Source organism: Corvus moneduloides, chromosome Z (assembly GCF_009650955.1).
Source record: "Corvus moneduloides isolate bCorMon1 chromosome Z, bCorMon1.pri, whole genome shotgun sequence".
Lineage (NCBI taxonomy): Eukaryota > Metazoa > Chordata > Aves > Passeriformes > Corvidae > Corvus > Corvus moneduloides.
The window spans coordinates 51,096,760-51,109,431 of record NC_045511.1 but is presented as its reverse complement, the minus strand read 5'-3'; the positions used below and the strand labels follow the sequence as shown (position 1 = coordinate 51,109,431).

General features: G+C 39.8%; 1 protein-coding gene across 3 annotated transcripts in view; it reads left to right on the top strand.

The window, feature by feature from the left end:
* COMMD10 (COMM domain containing 10) overlaps nt 1-12,672 on the top strand; it is a 113,941-nt gene that overhangs the window by 86,657 nt on the left and 14,612 nt on the right. The window contains exons 6-7 of one of the 3 annotated variants that reach the window (XR_004237680.1): nt 658-710; nt 4,157-4,182. The exons of 1 other annotated variant lie outside the window; for it this stretch is intronic. The gene's annotated coding sequence lies outside the window, so the exon portion shown is untranslated. The remainder of the gene's footprint in view (nt 1-657; nt 711-4,156; nt 4,183-12,672) is intronic. One more of the 3 variants, XR_004237679.1, reaches the window with a different exon arrangement.

Genomic DNA, 12,672 nt, shown 5'->3' with positions numbered 1-12,672 from the left:
CATATTCAGTGCAGCATTACATTTTCCAGCTATGATTACGTCAATGTCATCAGCTCAGATTGCCGTTTGTTCAGTTCCTTTTATTTGGACAAACCTCAGAAAAGTATGTATTATGTATGACCTCTGCAGATGCACTGTGAAATCATAAGCTGTCCAAATGTTGAGCTGGTTTTTGTTACACAAGTGCCAGTAAATTTGCGAGTTATCAAATACTAAACTACTTCTATACAGAAGGACCAAGTCAATAAGGTTCATTCAACATGATCTTTGTTTTCTTCGTTGCTGTAAAGACAAAAATCAAAAAACAAAGCTGTCAACAAGGAGAGGTGGCTAAATGAAGAACAAAGATTGTCTCTGCAGCCTGCGCTTGAGACTCTTGCAAAGGGAGCTGAGGAGACAAAGCAAGATCTTCAGCTGGAACTGTACTTCTGTTGTGCTGAATTCTGTGAGCACAACAGACTTGAATCAAAACGAATTTAAAACTGTTATGCTAATGTTAACAATTACTTAGGTGTAGATACTGTTCCTGAAAAATGCTGTGACACATACTCAGAGAGAGAAAATCACTTTCAGCATCTTAAAATATTTCCCTATATGCAGAGTATGTCTTGTAGACTTTTTTCCTCTTTTACGTCTCATTTCTCTGCTTTCCTGCAGAGCACTAAACATTGAGTGTTATTTTACGACTCAAGATTCATCAAGTCATTACAGTAAATTTTGGCTTTATAGTGTTCTTGTCTTTTTTTTTTTTTTTATTAGGAAAATAATAAGCTTGCCTGTTGTTTAGTTCTATAAAAAAGCAGTGGACATATATATTTATCAAAAACCTTAGTGTTAATTAGAGTTACGTTAATACAATTGCCAACAAAAATCACAGAATTATGTTAAATGTTGTGAAAATATTTCTTTGTTCTTAATTAGAAGTTTTACATGATAAGTAGAAGCCTTGGTGAAGGACATCACACTGCTTATGGTGGGGAAAAAGATACAACCTTAGAAAGTAAATAAATTGGATTTAAATGTTGACATATGTGAATGTTCCAATATTATTCTTGTTTAGCTTACAGTAAACTCCATCTGTGACTAAGAAATTTGAAGGGTCTACCCATATTCCTTTAGATAAAATTTTAGCTGCTTAGATTCTAAAACAAAGAACCAACCAACCAAACAGAACCCCTGCAACAAACAAAACAACCCCCAATCCAGTAATAAAGTGTTCTTGATTGTTGTAAAAACATAAAGCAATTTAATGAGTATTAATGCTCTAAAAAGTATTTTGTGTGCTATAAAATGTATTTGGGATTAAATACTTTTCAAGAACTATGAATTCTTTTACATACTAAATTTAGACAAGTTGTCGCTTTTTTATTGAAAAAACTCTGAAATGTTGGTAGAAGAAAGAAAACCTGTTGCACATTCAGTTTTGGGATAGTGCTTCCTACCATGCAGATGCATACCCAGCTTTGTAATGGTTTGAAGAGGCTAAGCTATTATGAGACTATAACATGCAACTACATTCTTCTGCCTGAAAGTCTTTGTGGATTTGAAAAGTTGACTCACATGACCCAGTTTGCTTCTTACGGATAAAAGTATGTCAGCTGAACTCTCTTGAACTGTGCTGCTTTAACCAGTTGCATATGCATAGAAATCAGCTGTCTTTTAACATAAGCTGATAAACAGTTGACAACGATAGAAAGTCATTATCAGATTTGTCTAGGTGGAAATCCTTTTTTACTTTAATCTGCTGTCACCTAAAGCTGTATGAAATCTTGAAGCATATTTAGACATGTTTAGGCAAAGTCTAGTGTTTAGCAGCAGATTGGGAACTTCTACAGTAGAGCAGCAGACTACATTTTAATGAAATAAAAGGAGTGAGTAGATGAATTGAAGTGATAACCTTGCACAAGGGGGTTGCGCAAGGAAGTAAAAGTATTTTACCATCTAGAGAAGCAGTAGGCACTTCAGCAGCAAAAAAATAAATCAGTTACATGGTTTTTGTAGTCTGAATAAGATTTTTTGTATTTTTACTGTAATTGTAATTTTATTAATAGTTAACACATTTATTTTTATCCAATATGTGATAGAAAAAGGGATCATTGGGTTCTTAAATTTGAAAAGTGTAAGTGTTGAAGAAACAATATGTGCTAAATCTGCAGAAACTACGATTGAATCAATGACTGTACTTTGTGTTTACTTAAAAATAATATAATGTTCTGGAATTCCTAATTCGAAAGAACAGCAACCATTTTATAAAAAAGGGGACTTCAGGAATGGGAATTCAAAATTGAAGGAATTATCCAGATGTTGAAAAAAATATTGTAGAAAAAAATGCCTGTTTGCAAGAGGGTTGGTGGTGAGCAATAATTCTGTTTCATTACCAATGTAATTTCATAATCATCATCATCATCATATTTTTTTCTTTACTCACATGGATTCTTACTTTTGAAAATAGAACTAAAAGCAGGAAATCATTCTTTTCTAAAGTTCATTCACATTTCAAAGTAATATTCTGCATGTTCCTGGAGTTAAGCATGTTTTTTTTCCTGAAAGGAAGGGAAGACCTCACAAACTGAGAGTTCTGTGTATAGAGAGAAAACTAGATTCTTCAGTAAAGCGAAACTGGAATAAAAGTGGAAGAAAACAGAACTGAGAGTTAGAGTGCTTTGGGAGTTCAGGCAAATTCCTCGTTATTGCATTATAAAACAGTATCATTCTAAAGCTGAGTGGATAAAATGCAGAATAACCTTTAAGCAGCAACTTAATATGTTCCCCTCAATTTGACAATGGCGTGACAATTAACAGATGGAGGGAAGGCATTTAGAGATTAGCAATACAACTGTCATTGACTCATACTAACTTTATAAATTGAGCTGATACACTAGGAAGTGTTTTTAATTGAAGCTAAAATGTTGGTACGGTCATGTAAACAATAATCCTTTGGAAAGCTGTGCCCAAAATTGCGGTTGCAAACTTTTTATGTGAATTTAAGGAAAGATGGGACAAGCTTATGAATAGAGGTCTGTTGAGGTTTATAGACAAATTCACATAAGACTCAAGAAATCCAATTGAATTCTGAAAGGGTGCCTGATGGGAACGCACAGATACTGCCTTTAAAGCCATTGGGTTCACAGTGAAAGAGAAGAAATCTGAAAGTATTATATATTTTTTAATCTGGAAAGCTAATTATCTTTTAAAGGAAACTTTTCTGGCATATTTCCTTTACATTTTTCATTCCAAATCTTTGTTCCATAATTTCTGGCATTTTGACCCATGGGGTGACTTGCTTGAGAATTGGTCAGGTTTTGTGTTTTGAGATAGAATTAAACTGAAGCACCAGTTTGGTCTAATTCTGTAACACCAAACAAAAATTTTAATGACCAAGAGTGTACTTCCAAGTTTATGTTGTCAATTAAAGACATGATAGAAGGGTTCTTTTGATAATGTAAGTAGATCTGTGAAAAATAAATTCGTATTTGACGACTTTTGAGGGCCAGACACACTGTTTCAACAGGTAGTTTCAAGGACTTTTGACAGCAATACCAAAGTGTTTGAAATACTTAACCTGCAAATGCATAAAGGGAGAAGAGGAAGTCTGAAGAGTGATTATCAATTGAAATTGGTGGAATTTAAATGGAATTGAAATTCTGGTTAGCAGAACATGACAAAAGGTGTTTCTCTCTGGACCACTGAGGTGATTTCAAGTTTGAAAAGTTTGTAGAGGGCTTTAGGATCAACTTGGATTAGGAATGGAGTCAAGCATCAAATATGCCTGTGTTTTTCTTAATTCTTTGATTTTCTAATATTGCAAAAAGAAAATCCATTGCACTTTCTATCCCTGGAAATATTCAAGGCCAGGTTGGATGGGTTCCTGAGCAACCTGATCCAGTGAATGACATCCTTGCCCACTGCAGAGAGGTTGGAACGAGATGACACTTAGGGTTCCTTCCAACACAAGCCAGTCTGTGATTCTATGATGAAAATGGCTTCCTTCTCCAAGATTGTATCTCTAGCTTCCATAGTATTACTAGATATTCCTGTAACATGCATCAAAGTCTCTTTTTGAAATAATTTCTAATACAGGAAAAAAAAAGCATTTTCTATCTTAGTTTTGTTTAATGGTAATTTTTCCCTATTTATTTTTTCTGTTCTCTGTCAGTTCTACTTGGGCAAAACCAAATACAGGTATGTGTTATAAAAATAATGACACTTACTTGTTTTATCCTGACTGTATAAAATGCACGTGTCACAATTTTCACAAAAGTAGTTTGGGACAAAAGGTTTGCATATTGAGAAAATTTGTACTGTCAGTCTGCTTGCTGTACAAGACATGTGACCTGCTCATGTTAAGACTGGCATTCTGATTCCATGCTAATAGCTCCATTGTTATTAATATATGCTGCCTGCTTCTGATCTGCTTTGCTTAGAATGCGTGTGGGTTTTCAGTGTGTGTGACATTTAAGGGTTATGGATTAAAAACATTAAATTTTCCAAACCAAAAAATATCTCATACATTTTTAATAGCGTTTACAAAAGAACTACTCTACATTTTCCCTCTAGCAAGATGGTACAGTATTGAACTTAAGTGTTGGTGCTCCTATGGCCATGTAAGACTTAATGTTCTGTGCAGAGATATTAATTGTCTTTTGAAATGGATGGATTTGCCTAAAACCTGTGTGTTAATTAATTGGATTATTTGAAAAGCAAGTAATTTTCAAATAAGGTTTCACTTAATTTTTTGATAGAAACTTTTTTGTATTGTAAGGATGAGGGTTTTTTTTAGAAATACGTCGTGTGACTTACTACTTTCTGTTGGACTATGAAAGTAGCATCTAGGTAGTATAGAAGTTCACATCATCTCTCATGCAAAAGATGTCCAGATTTGGATTGAAAATACATAAAAATGTCTGAAGAATCAAGGTGTTACAGCTCTTCATTACAACATGAGGAAACTGAATTTACTGATTTATTCAGATCTGCACTTTACTCCTAGTAAAAAATATAAACTGCTAGTAGGAGATTATGTATGAGGCAAGTTACCACTCTTACAGTCTCCTAAGTTTTTTCAGAAGTGCCACTTTTAAAACTTCAGCTGTTAGTGTTGAGGATCAAGAGGAAAATGAAGTCAGCAGAAGTCTTGGCAAGTCATTTCATCTTTCTGCAAAAGGGAGAACTGAACATCAGAGCTAGGTAAATTTACCAAGAAAGCATTAGACTGTATAGCCAGTCTAATCTCATGCTGTGCTGCAGACGACACACAAACCTGTGAACAAATGTAGTGTGCCTTTGGTAAGTTCTCATGGATGCTGGAAAGCTCACTTGTGTACATTTTTATACACTTGTGTACACAATTGTAGCTCTTCTAGTCTACACTGGTGTAGTATTAGTTGAATTAATACACTAAAACCTGATACTTTTACCCTGTTCCATTCCCCACTTTTGTCCACTGATATTTATCTTAACCATAATAAAATAATTTCATGCTAAGCATTTACATAAAATGTGGATGCCCTTGAGCATATTTCATTTTTGTTAGAAATCATCTCTACAATGAGTTTATTTATTTTGGGTGCCTTTTTCTGTTGGGGTCCCTCCCCTGCCATGGAGCCCTGGGAGATGGGCCCTGGGGGACAGACACGGGGTTTCCCTGCCCCTGGTCAGCCTCATTCCCCATTGGTTGTTTTGTGTTCCCTGGTGTGGGCAAGGACCCTTGGGTCCCGTGACTGCGGAGTTCCTGAGCTGAGCCCCGGCCGTGCGGCTGGAGAAATAAACATCTCTGAAACATCTACCACGAATCCGTCCATATATACTTCGTTTCCACGGGACTCCTGGTTTGAAATATGCTTGTTGCAGTAATCCCCGCTGCAACAAACTGGTGGAGGAATGCCTGCAAGATACCGATCCCTGAGGAAGATTCGTGAGTAAAATAACCACTCTAGACCTCTCTCTTCTCATCTTGGTTTGGATATTCTCTCTGGACTATGGAAGAATCGTGGGAAATGGGGCTCTCTGAGCCACAGAAAGAAATGTACCTAGAAGTTAAAGGAATCCTTGAACAACAAAACAAAAAAGTTCTGGAACCAGGAGATCTAGAACTTTTTTTTAACTGGCTTTTCAAAAATTTCTCCTATATTTCTTGAGACTTACTTTTTGATATTGAACCTCCTGGATCTTGTCAGGGGTGTTTTTGGGACGAGATCTTGTGGGAGATGAAAGATCAAACAGAACATGTATTAGTGATTGAACCCTTGCGTGGATCCATGGTAGTCAGTGAAGCTATTCAGGAGCATTTTTATGGTCCTATTACCCCTAAAGCAAAGGATGGCCATAGTCCCGCGGCCGAGGCCACGCGGCCGCCATCCCTGTGGCACACGCCGGCGGAGCTGCCTGCGCTGGATGCGCCCGGCCCCCTCGGGAGGGCGCGCCTTATTGCGGACCCCATCCCTGTCTCGGGGTCCCCGGCCACGCGGCCACGAGTGAGGGAGCGATGCCGCAGGCGCCGCGGGTGCCGTGGGCCACGAGCAGCCAGGAACCGGGCATCGGCGTGGCAGGCCGCTCTGAGCACACGGCTCGGAGAGCCCTGCGGAGGGAGAAGCGGCGGTTTCCACAGCGACACGAGAAGCCGCGCAGTGCAGCGCCGAGCTGGAACGGGGCCGCACTCAAAGCAGCGTGGAGTTTGTGGAGCAGAACCGCTCACAGGGCATGGAGCCAGCGGCGATGGCAACGCGGGGCTGCGCAGAGCCCGGACACGCGCCGGAGCAGCACCGCTCGGAGAGCGCGGAGCAGCTGCAACGTGGGGGCCCAGCCGAGATGTCGGAGTCAGCAAGGCGGCGGCTACGTGGGACCGGCACCCACGACAAACATGCAAGAATGTGATAGGAGGAGTTGTAGCCACGAAAACCACAGGAACTGTGAAATGGTACAATGTAAAAAACCACTATGGATTTATAACACGAGATGATACAGGGGGAGATTTATTCATCCATAGAACTGCCATTAAAAGGAATAACCCTAAAAATTACCTGCAAAGTGTAAGAGATGGGGAAGTTGTACAATTTGATATAGTGCAAGGAAAGAAGGGTTTTCAAGCAGCGAATGTTACTGGGCCTGGAGGTATTCCCGTCAAAGGCAGCCGTTATGCACAAAATTATAAACAATATCCATCCCAGCAATTTCCCTACTCACAGTCTACTTCCCCCTTTTACCCTATACCCAATATGAACCCTTTCCTAAGTTTACCCTATCCCCAGTTTATTCCTAATCCGTTTTTCACCCCATGGCTTCCCTATACAATTCCATTCCCCTACAATTCCTCTCCGATGCCGAGGGGGGGCTGAAGAGGGGGTGGGAAGAAATTAAACCCTCTCCTGCCTCAGTTTCCCCACAAAGCATGCCCGGAGGGTTCTGTCTCCCTTCTGTCAGCCCTAAGATGTTCCACAGAATCTGTTTGGACATTTAAAGACTCAGGAGGGTGGCTTGTTTTGTCTTGAAACTGTTCTTGTTACGTTTATCCAGTTGTTTTCATTCTCCTTTTATTAAAATAAAACGGGTGAGATGTTGGGGTCCCTCCCCTGCCATGTAGCCCTGGGAGAGGGGCCCTGGGGGACAGACACGGGGTTTCCCTGCCCCTGGTCAGCCTCATTCCCCATTGGTTGTTTTGTGTTCCCTGGTGTGGGCAAGGACCCTTGGGTCCCGTGACTGCGGAGTTCCTGAGCTGAGCCCCGGCCGTGCGGCTGGAGAAATAAACATCTCTGAAACATCTACCACGAATCTGTCCATATATACTTCGTTTCCACGGGACTCCTGGTTTGAAATATGCTTGTTGCAGTAATCCCCGCTGCAACATTTTTCCTCCCTGTTATTCAAAAAAGCTTGAAGTGAAAAAAATGTTTTAAAGAACACAGTATGAGATTTTAAGTAATGAATGTTGTATATATGCACCTAATATCTACCCAGAGGTTCTAGGGCAAGATTTTTTCCTTTGCTATTAGATAGTGGTAGTGCAGAAGGAAACATTTCTGATCTAGTGTGGATAGGCTTCCTGATAGGGGGCCCAAAAAAAAAAAATTAAAAAGCCTAAATAACATGTTCACTGCAGTTCACTGGAAAGCAGCTACAAACCTACCCCCCCTCCCCCCCAAAAAAACCCCCAAAACCAAAAAACCCAAACCCACAAATAATAAAGCACTTACTACAGTTTGCTGAGAAGTAGCTATACTGGCAAAAATACTGAGTATACTTTGAGACTTTAACATCAAGCAAGTGAGAGATTCTTAACATTTGCTTAAATTAAAGATGTTAAATAAATTTATTGCACTGATGGAGCAGAGAGTTTTTATCACTGCAAAACCTAAGTTTTATACTTGGCTTTTTAAAAGCATATTTAAAAAAAAAAATCTGTTACTAGTGAAGCACTCTGGTCAAATCCTTATTCCATAGCAATAAGCTGATTGTAGGTACATTTTTTTTAATAGCTGGGCTTTTTGTTGGTCTGTTACTGTAGTCTATTGAAATTGCTTTTTGCCATAGAAATAGAGGGACAGGCTGTTACTGAAGCCCAGGTATCATCTAATTGGGTATTACAGGGATGGCAAAAGCAGGACTGCCTTTTCCTCCTGGTTGCTAGAACACAGAGTGATGGCAGGGCTGGACAGAAGCCACTCTGGCAGACTCTTGATCCTGAGGTCTGCATTTTCTAAGGTCTATGTTGATTTCTCGATTGATCTGCATGAACTAATTACTTTCTTTGTAATCCCCAATCACAATTGATTTCACACATTTTCTTGGTTGTGAAGCCATTTAAACCACCGTGGTCAGGGTAGGAAACATGATTTGTGACAAAGTTAAATTTAGTTTTTAAATCCTTGCATTATTTTGTGCTTTCAGCTGTAGTTGCTCAACTAGAGAAGATTTTAGAGCTTTTTGTAGTCAGCAACTAGAAGCAGTGGGATGCTGGGATTTTATGAAGTAACTAAAGTAAATTGCCTTAAAATTTCATTAATTTGTGTAGGTTTTGAATGTGAATCTCTGTCAGTATTTCTTGGTTTCCATAAAACTGTGTTAGCCAAATGTATTGTACAGGAAACGCAACATTAGGGAGATGATGCCATGCTGCATTAAAGAGTAGTGTAGAAAATACAGCATTTTCTAGTAACCATTGTTATTATTATTATCATCTGAATAATGCCCTATGAAATTCATTTTGGTATGGCTTCAGAGTAGTGAAATATTCCAGGCAGCTTTTGAGTAAGAGCATTCAGCAAGGTAATTTACAGCCCCATTTTGATATCTATCTTCACCTCTTCAGTCTTGTTTGCTTGGAAGTATTGCTACATATTGGCCTGTAAATAGCATTTTCAGTTCAATTCATAGCCAGTCAGTACCCAGCTGTGAAATAAATAAAGTCTAATTTCACAATTAGGTTAACACCATGGAGTCAAGGCATGATTTCACAATCATTAGTACTATATCTCTGCACTGCCAGATTGCTCACAGAAGAATTGTAATGTTGGGTACAAGATAGCCATTCTGTCACATTAACTAGAATATATGCAGCTAATACAGTTTATGCCAACCTTGCGTTTTTATGCTGTTTTAGATTCTGAGAGAATGGGCTATGCAGCCACTAATGCAAAATTAAGGTATTGACTTTCTATTAAATGCATTTTAGCAGTTGAAGGTAATCTAGCTCCTTGTATTATCTGACCATAGCATTTTGCCTCTACACCAAGAGCCTTATGGCCCAGTAATGCTCTGAATGGTAGTATCTAGAGGTGTAGTTGAGTAATAGTGGCAATTTTTTATCCAAGAGCTCTGGACCCTTTTGGATATTCACTCTTATACTTGCTCTGTATGCATGTTTTATTCAGAGCTATTGAAGTTCGTGCTGGAATACTTTAATCACAGTCCAGTTTCAGCACTTTTAAACTGGTGGTGATAAACCACAGGAGGCCAGTAGGTCTTCAGATCACAAGACTGACTATTCAACAGCCTTGTCTCTTGTGAACTTCACTGGCCTCCTGCAAAGTTACCTAGATCATCTTTCTGGCTCATCTCCCTGCTTAACAGTCAGTATCTATTAAAATTACTTGTGCATCCAGATCTAGGTCTTTTAAGAGTGAAGAACAGTGGCCGTTTAAAAGGTATGGTTGCCGACTTTTAGGGATGTCATTTGGATCAACTCCCTGTGAGAATTACTTGAAGAAATTGAATGCTCATGAATGGGTTGAAATGGTACTTCTTGTGAATTCCTCAGCTAAGGGATGGTTATTATTTGTTGCCAAACATCATTCTTTGTTATGAGGTGAACTCCCTAAACAGATCAGATCTCTAGTATTTAACAGGATAAATTAAAATCACCTGTCACAGAGGTACATTTTAATGCTAAAATTGTTATATGTAGGTGTAGAGATTTGAGACAGTTTGAAGAGGTGGGCACTCTGAAATGAGTGACTTTGTCCTTGATTCCAACTAATCCCTTCCCACCAGTAAGGAATGAGATACTAGCAGATGTAAGTGAAAAAAACAATAGTTTAGAAATAATTAATTAATAAATAGCAAGAATAAAAACGGTAACAGTACATAAATACTAGATAGCAAACTGCTACAAACTCATGATCCACATGGACAGAGACCCGAAATGCCGGAAATGCCCTTCCTGAGACCTTGCCCAGCAGGGACAGCCTCAGGCTTGTAGGACCAAGGGACAAGATGGCATCAGGTCCCTCCCGGGAAGGCAGGAGCTCACGGAGCAGCTCCAGCAGCAGACGAAGACCTGACGGCTCCTCCAGGGCCGGCAGCCTCCCCACAGAGGGCCCAGCAGGGCGGGCACGGCAGGCGAAGCCGCTGGCCCGGGGCACTCGGTGTTTTCTGTGCCCGGCCGGGCGCTGCTGCTCAGGCACCGGAGACTCGGGCCGGAGCGGGGCCGCTGCGCTGCTGCTGGCCAGGGCTTCCACTGTGGGCAGGCACCTGCAGAATCCTCCTCAGGGCGGCCCAAAACCCCTACTGCAGCCTCTCCGAGATGGGAAAAAAGAAAAACAAAAATGAAAAGAGAACCCAAAATGGAGAAAATCTCTGCTTAAGTAAAGACCAAACAGCCAGTGAAGCAAATACCATGTGGAAAAAAACAGGAAACCACCTGCAAGAGATGAATGTAAAAGCACCTGCAATAGCACACTCCCCTGCAGGGTTCTCTTTGTAGGGTCTTAAAGATTCAGTGACAATTTCTGAGCACAGATAGATATGGAATACAATAACATTAGGGATTACCCCAGGACAGTAGGACTGCAGTTAGATTGATTCCCCATTCTTAACCCTGTTACAAACTAAGCAAACCTTCTTCTAGTGTCTTTTCACATCTGGTTCATCCAGATGATAACCATTCAGATCAACTCCCCCCATTTTCCAAACATCTGTCATGTACTGGGGCTGCACAGGACTGGATGCAGTGTCTCAAATGAAGCATTACGAGTGCTGAACAGAGGAGAATCACTGTGGCTGATGGCTGTGTTTTTGCTAGTGCAGGTAAAACCCTCTCTTCTTCTTAAAATGGAGTATGTTTTAAGATAAGAATCTCGGGTCATTCACATATTAATCTTGAAGGGTGTATTTCAGAAAGGAGAGTTTTATTTCCCAGAAGAAAAAAGGAATGGAAAGTCTTTCTGGATCTTCAGTATTCTGGATCTTCATTCACTGTTGTACCAAGGATAGCTAATGTTAAATGGCTTGCAGCTTTTGACGTCCCATGTGTTTATTTTCACATTTCAGTATTTTCAACTCACAGAAAATATGAACAACTACTGGAGAAATATTTTAGTTCAAATAAAAAAACTCACTTTGAATATTTATCAAAGTTCTTGGTGATACAGATACGCAGTTTATTCAGTTGACCCTTTCTCTTGTAGTATCAGGCTTTGTTATTGCATTCTAGAACTTCATATCTCTGTAGGCTTCAGGTTTAGCAAGACCAATGCCACAAAACCCCAAGTACTGAGTTTATCGGTTTGAGAAGTGGATTGCCAACTGGCAAATCAACTGTTGGATCTGTGTATTTCTTAGGCAGCCTCTGATCCCACAGAACCTTTGCCTGACCACAGAGTTCTGCCTAGTTTATGGTTGTAAACCAGTCAACCTGTTTATCTCCAAGATAAACAAAACAATCCAGATAGCGTTAATTCTCTTTCACAATAGTGTTCTAATCCTTTTAAAATAATGCTATCAAGTGTGTTAGGCTGTTTATTCTCATTAAAGAAACTGGTTTGCAATTTGTGCAATTCAATCTTCTGTGCAGGGTTTTGGAATTACTTTCTTCAACTGACACAAAACATTTCTCATACCTGAATCCAGTGGCTTCTCCCTTTAGTGTGTGTTCAACTGTTAATTCTGCCACACTAGTAAGAAAGCACAGATACCCTTAATATGCTCTTTCATAAAGACTGCTGTCACCCTGATCCTGACTAGGATCATCAGGCTGTCTTTCTGGTTCACCAGTGCAGCTGTTACCCATTTGTTTTTCTAGTTCATTTTTCTGCTTTTCAGTGACCAGTTTTACTGAATGCAACTGGACACTGCCTTGTCCAGTTGAATGTAACTGGGCACTGCCTTGCTACTAACAGCTGTGTCAAAGGAGGTTGTAGAAAGGTAGGGAACTAGCAGCAGGACAAGAGGAAATGGCCT